Here is a 7,500-nt window from a genome sequence, read left to right on the forward strand (position 1 = left end):
AACGTTCTTTTACTGATATTATTACCAGTATTCGCTACTGGGTCATTCATAGCATTACTATACCTTCCCTATTCATTGCCGGTTGGTTATTCGTCAGCACTGGTTTAGCTTACGATGTGTTTGGAAGCCTTCGGCCAAACGAGTATTTCACAGAAAACCGACAAGGAATTCCATTAATCACCGGCCGTTTTGATTCTTTGGAACAACTCGATGAATTTAGTAGATCTTTTTAGGAGGCTTCAATGACCATAGATCGAACCTATCCAATTTTTACAGCGCGATGGTCGACTGTTCACGGCCTAGCTGTACCTACCGTTTCTTTTTTGGGGTCAATATCAGCAATGCAGTTCATACAACGATAAACCTAATCCGAATTATAGAGCTATGACACAATCAAACCCAAACGAACAAAATGTTGAATTGAATCGTACCAGCCTCTACTGGGGGTTATTACTCATTTTTGTACTTGCTGTTTTATTTTCCAATTATTTCTTCAATTAAGAAAAGGAGAGAGAACTAAAATAATAGACTAATCGTTCTAGGTATTCTTTCTCTTACCCCATTCGGAAGGATCTCATCTCATAATTATCCATGACTGTTTATGTCTCTAGCATGACCACTTGATGAAATGTGGAGGGAAGTGGGGTAAATGGCCAATACTACTGGAAGAATTCCTCTTTGGATAATAGGTACTGTAGCTAGTATTCTTGTGATCGGTTTAGTAGGTGTTTTCTTTTATGGTTCATATTCCGGATTGGGTTCATCCCTGTAGTAATCGGATGAATTGAGTTGTAGACATGAAAGTGTAAGAACTCAACGGATTCCCTTCTTTGTTTGTCTGATTTGAGGGAGAAGGTCCCGTTGAGTTCTTAATAATTAGAATATTTTTTTTATAAGTTCATTGAAGAAGTTCTATTTACTCAACAGATTTTCCCCTCCTCTTTTGTTTGTCCACCACTTTTTATTTATAGTATACGTAATTATTATAAGATAAGAATAAATAAAATACGTAATAACTATAAAAAAAAACGTTCTGCTACGTCTGTAAAAGATAGAAACTAACACTAGGAATGTTTGACGAACAGTATCAATAATCATTATTATTTCGACACAAGAAAAGGATTTTTCACACCCCTTTCTTGTGTCGAAGACTAGGAAGACGAATAACCCCTCCCAGAAATATTTGTTCCCTTCAATTATCCGTTCTATTTTGCGTTTACTTTTGTATAGGATCTAGCCGAAGTCCATTGTATTAGACTCAAATGCATTTTATGACATTTTAATCTGCCAATAGCAACATAATAACATCACCCCAAATTTTTATAAAAAAAAACAAAAACAAAGAAAGAAGGGGTCAAGTCAAATAGTCTTCTTCACAATCTACATACTGTGGCTAGGAATGTGGTACAAGGAATTCCCGGCATCTCGTAGAAAAAGAGTATAAACAAACAAAAGGCTTTTTAGAATTTTATTTTTTATCATAGATAATCATAATTACTAAAAAAAATTTGGTTCTTTTTACAAACTTGAGGTCGATAAATCCGCGAGTCTAGAAATTCATTTCGGACAATTGAACCTTCTCGAACTGTTTCTTTTTAAGAACCAAAAATATTTGTGCCAAAATAACAGATGCTAAGAAGAACAAAAGGCCTTGTACACGTAATGGATCTTGAAGTACTATTTCTGCATCTCCCTGACCAAATCCGCCCACATTAGGATTACTTGTCAACGGTTGCTCAAATTTGATAGATTCGCCTTCTGAAACAAGAAGTTCTGGCCCCGGCGGGATAATATCAACCACTTGACGTCCATCCGATGCATCCGCTATGGTTATTTCGTATCCCCCCTTTTCTTTTCATAGGATTTTGCTTACTATACCGGATGCTGTAGCATTATAAACTGTATTGTTACTCTTGCTCCCGTCAGGATAAATCTGGCCCCTTCCCCTGTTTCCGCCTACGTATATAGGATATTTTAAGAAGTGAATGTCTTTCTTAGTAGCGGGGTCCGGGGAAAGAATAGGAAACGTGATTTCACTATATTTCTGACCAGGAACAGGGCCTATGACAAGAATATTTTTTTGATTTGGGCGATAGCTCTGAAAAGACAGATTGCCATCTTTTCTTTTATCTCGGGGGAAATACGATCGGGAGGGGCTAATTCAAAACCCTCTGGTAAAATAAGAACAGCCCCCACATTTAAAGCCCCTTTTTTACCATTAGCAAGAACTTGTTTCAGTTGCATATCATAAGGAACTCGAACAACTGCTTCAAATACAGTATCGGGAAGTACCGTTTACGGAACCTCAATATCCACTGGTTTATTAGCTAAATGGCAATTGGCGCATACAATACGTCCAGTCGCTTCTCGTGGATTTTCATAGCCCTTCTGCGCAAAAATGGGATATGCATTTGAAATGGATGCACGAGTTATGATATATATCATGAGCGATACGGAAATAGATCGAGTAATCTGTTCCTTTATCCAAGAAAAATTATTTCTAGTTTGCATGGTCCAACCATTGATCCCGAAAATTTATACAATAAATTGGGGTAGGTCACTAATGGAGTTTCCTATCCACGATTCTGTTATTTACTGGAATAATTTGACTGGATTAATATATAGGATGAATCTCCGGGATGGGTAGAAAGATAAAGAGTGAGTACGATTTTCAATGCTTTGCTTATGTACAACTGCAAAGTAAGAAACATTCTAATTGGATTAGGTAGATAATTTTTCACTCATTCATTGAATGATAAATCACTACAAGTGACGGAGATACGCGATTTAAATAACGGAAAATCCAATATTTGAAAATTGTATCTAGAATGACTGGAAACGTGGAAACAAGGCCAGATATAATTTGCTCATTATGAACAAATCCAAAATCCTTGTAGACAAAGCCAATCATCAGTTCCCAACCATGGGGCGAATGAAATCCGATACATAAATCAGTTAATAAAAGAAGAGAAAAAGCTTTTATTGTGTCACTTAAGTTATATAGGAATTCCTGAACCCAAGAGTTAAGAATAACAAGTTCTTTATTACCCAAAAGAGAATAACCACTTAGAATAATGAAACAGATTATATTTGTCGAGAAGTGCAAAATCGTATGAATACGACCCTCGTTGTGTATCTTGATTAATTGGATTGTTTCTTTGTGAATTCCTATACGAAGGTTTTGTAGATGTGTCTCCGAGTATTCCTTAATCATTTCCTCTAAGAAGAGGAGTTCCTCTAATTCTATGAATTTTTCTAGAATACTCTTTTCTTCAATATCATTCAAAAAAGGTTCGGATTGCCTAGTATTCCACCAATTAGTAACCCAGGATTCCATACTTTTTTGAAATGAGAGAGAAATACACCAGGGCAAAAATACTATAGATGCAAGATATAAAAGAGGAGTGAATGCTTTCTTTTTTTCCATTTTTTTCATCTCTGAATTGTTAATGAACCTATCTCATTCGTCGACTCTATGTAATCTAATATTTCTCTCCCGCATCAGTTCTATTACAAGTTATCGAACCTATGAATTTAGAAAAAAATACAGAAATAGACGAAAAATTGGAATGGATAAATAATCAAAAAATAATGTTTACCTATATCTCAATTGGTCAAATTCGAAGCACATATCTCCTTTCGATGAATGCCCAGAAAAATTGAAATAATGAATAATATTATTCAGATTTTGAGACGAAAGAACTCCTTTTCTATCATTATATAAAAATCTCTAATATTTCGAAAAAATTGAACTTACTATGAGTAGTCAGGGATAGAATAATTGAGGGAAATTTCTGAAGAATATTGTGACAAATGAGTGGCAAAAAACGACATAAATTTGCTAATTATCATTATAAGAGATTCAATTTTTTGGTCATTAAGGAGCACAAAAAGTATAAAAATAAGCTTCGAAAAAATTACAAGATATGATCTCTAAAGTCTCAATTCCAACAAGTTAAAAAGGGTGGAATTTCCTTATTTCTAAATGGTTGATTATGAGATATTTCGATTTGTTTCTTATTTTTTTATTGAATTGAGTTATGTATATTTCGATACATCTAAATCGATACATCTAAAAGATCCCCAAAATAGTTTTTTTTATACTTGTTCCATATATGTCTGCTTTGACTCGAATGAATGTTCTGAAGAAACCTCAATTAAGTTATGTTATGGAAAAAGAGCATTCTTGTGTTTTTGCCCTCCTGCTGAGAAAGCATTCCGGCTCATTTCTTAAAATACTTCAATTGGTACACGCAAGAAATAGGCCAATTCAGCAGCTTTTTGTTCCATTTCCCGTGGAGTAAAATTCTCATCAGTACGAGTCAATGGAATGGCTCCCTGGCCTCTGATATCCATATAAAGGACACGACGAGCATAAATACCTTCTTTCACTTCTATTCTGACAGACTGAATATCTCTTATAAGAAATTAGAGGAAGACCCGACGATTTTTTCCAGGAAATCCCCAACGAAAGATACACACTATTCCGTCTTTTCTATGAAATCGATCATAACCACTACCTACATTCCACGAAATTGTGCACCATAAATAGGAGCTAATAAAAAGACCCGCGATTCCGTAGAAAGACATCACAATTCCTTGTGGAAAAAAAACTATTTCCTGAGACGGAAATAAAGTTATCAAATTTCTACCAAGATAACTCGAGGTTCCAACCAACAAGAATCCTAATGAACCTAAAAAAAGGATAACAGCCCAGCAGAAATTACTTGTTTTTCGAGCCCCCGTTATAGGTTCTATCCATATATGTTCTGATCGACAACTCATACTTGATCCAGTTGATTTTTTTTGGAATTGAGAGAATACCCCAAATGAATTTGACTTTAGTCCTTTTTTTTCCGAAGTAACTCGCATCAACTAGTAGTAGTTTGATGTGATCCTTTAGGAGTAATTCATTAAATTCGTTAGATCTAAACTAATAACATACCCTTCGTACGATCTCACTAAAGATAGCCAAATAGATAGACCAACTTTACAGTTCAGCTATCCGTCAATTCGGGTCTATTTGAAAATAGCTAGAATCCATTGATCCCTATAGCATTTTCTGGAGACATTAGAGTTTTTCGGCGGAAGCCGCTTATACCATATTTTGCTAAATAGATATCTGTGTTATGATACAAGCGTCAGTTTTGAAAAAAAAATAGATGAGATTTTGTGCCATCGGCTCTAAACAATCTTGTTTTTTTTAACATGAAGAAATAAAGAAGCCATTGCGATTGCCGGAAATACTAGGCCTACTAAAGGCACCAAAACAGAGGGAAAGTTAAGAGTTGTCATAGAATGGCTACCTCGATTTACTATTTGTACCTGTTATTATTATTTATATTTTATATTTATAATATAAAGATATCTTATTATATATAAAGATATCTTATTATAATTTGATAATTCTAAATTGGAATTATTATTATTACTTAATAGCTATTAAGTATAAATATAAGTATCTATCTAAGTGAGTATATAATGTAGTTTTTGATCTTTCTACATGAAAGATTTGAAAGGATATGGATGAGATATTATTTTCTTCATTTTTTGCTCTTGTCTTCGAATTTCATTTACTAAGCAAAAAGTTTCTTAAAAATTAATTAGATTCTATTTATATTGAATATATTGAAGGGTTTGTTAGAATCCCATCCATCAGGGATTCTTAGTCAAAATAGGATTATCGTAAGATATAAAAAAATGAAAAAATTCTATATTTTATAGATTTTCATTATATATGACGAGAAGAGTATATTTTTTTGATTTGCCTAATTTCACGAAAATAAGAATTTCATCTTTTATCTTGTTAATAGAGGCTTCTTGATCAATAATCAGGAATATAGAAAAAGGGGCGGATTTTCTGTGACTTTTTATTCTTTATATAATTAGATCTTATGCCAACAAAGAAAACCCCATTCGTCTAATTTTAACTTGGATTCCGATAAACTAATTACTTGTTGCTCAAAATAATTGAACTTAATGTTCTAATTTTGATTCAAAGGAAAGAAAGTGTGTAGTTGAAATAACTCACTCAGAACGTTTTTTAAAGGATTACGTGGTACGATTAGATCGAATAAGCCTTTCTGGAATAAATACTCGGCCCTTGTGAACCCTCGGGTACTATTTTATTCAATGTTTGTTCAATTACTCTTTTACCCGCAAAGGCAATGTAGGCATTGGGTTCGGCAATAATGATATCCCCCAACATACCAAAACTAGCTGTCACCCCACCGGTAGTAGGAGATGTAAGAATTGGTACATAGAATAACTTTTTATTTGATTGATAATCATATAAAGCAGAAGATATTTTAGCCATTTGCATCAAGCTCACACTTCCTTCTTGCATGCGTGCCCCTCCGGAAGCACACACTATAATAAGAGGTAGAAATTCTTTAGTAGCGTATTCAATCAAACGGGTAATTTTCTCCCCGACTACGGATCCCATACTACCTCCCATAAACTGAAAATCCATAACCCCAATTGCTACGGTAATACCGTTTAGTTGCCCTCTGCTTGTTTGAACAGCCTCGGTTAATCCTGTATTTCTTTGATAAGAATCGATACGATTTTTATAAGGCTCCTCCTCCGAATGAAATTCAATGGGATCCAGAGAGACCATGTGTTTATCCATAGGCTCCCAAGTGCCCGGATCGATCAAAAGTTCGATTCTATCTGAACTACTCATTTTCAAATGATATCCACATTGTTCATAAAGATGCATCTTTGATTTAAAAAATTTCTTATAATTTAATCCATAACAATTTTCACATTGAACCCACAAATGTCGGTATTGTTGAGTTACACCCATATGAGTAGAACTTTCTGGTATAGTCTGATCACTCGTTGTGATATCCTCGTTTTGACTACTATTTTCACTTTGACTAGAAATGGAACTAGAAATGTAATCGTTACTGGAATTCTCGTTACTGGAATTCTCGTTACTGGAATTCTCGTTACTGGAATTATTGTTACTGGAATTGTCATTACCACTTACAATGTAATTATCAATACAGATTTGGTACTGAAGATAACTGTCAATGCAACTATTAATGTGATTATTCCAAGTATACTGAGTATCATCCATGTAACGATCGTGGTCGGGATTCTTACTCTTAGATCCATTATTCAGATCGCTAGAATTCCGATAAAAAGAACTTTCTAGTTCACTACAAAAAGGATGATCATTGGCAATCTCAAAAATATGATTTTCAATATCAAAATATATAGAATAACTGTCCCCATTACTATCTTTCACTAAAAAAGTATCATCAGAGAAAAAATTCCGAATGTCCTTGACGCCAAAAAAAAGATCAACATTACTGTAATTGTCATGACCACCCCAACCCTGAATGTTTTTATCCGTATCATTTCTATTCGGATCTTTACTTTCACTGGCATTTTCAATAGGACCAAGACTGCCCATTGATTTACTTAGCCTACATCTGTGTTCGAACTCCTTCTTAAATAACATCGAATTGAACCACCATCTTTTCATAAAGT

General features: G+C 34.3%; 3 pseudogenes; all 3 read right to left on the reverse strand.

The window, feature by feature from the left end:
- Positions 1–1,135: 1,135 nt before the first annotated feature.
- LOC128132172 (cytochrome f-like) lies at positions 1,136–2,831 on the reverse strand (annotated as a pseudogene).
- Positions 2,832–2,977: 146 nt separating this feature from the next.
- LOC128132173 (photosystem I assembly protein Ycf4-like) lies at positions 2,978–4,872 on the reverse strand (annotated as a pseudogene).
- LOC128132170 (acetyl-coenzyme A carboxylase carboxyl transferase subunit beta, chloroplastic-like) lies at positions 2,978–7,489 on the reverse strand (annotated as a pseudogene).
- Between the last annotated feature and the right edge of the window lie 11 nt (positions 7,490–7,500).

The sequence above is a fragment of the Lactuca sativa genome, chromosome 2 (genome assembly GCF_002870075.4).
Source record: "Lactuca sativa cultivar Salinas chromosome 2, Lsat_Salinas_v11, whole genome shotgun sequence".
Classification (NCBI taxonomy): Eukaryota; Viridiplantae; Streptophyta; class Magnoliopsida; order Asterales; family Asteraceae; genus Lactuca; species Lactuca sativa.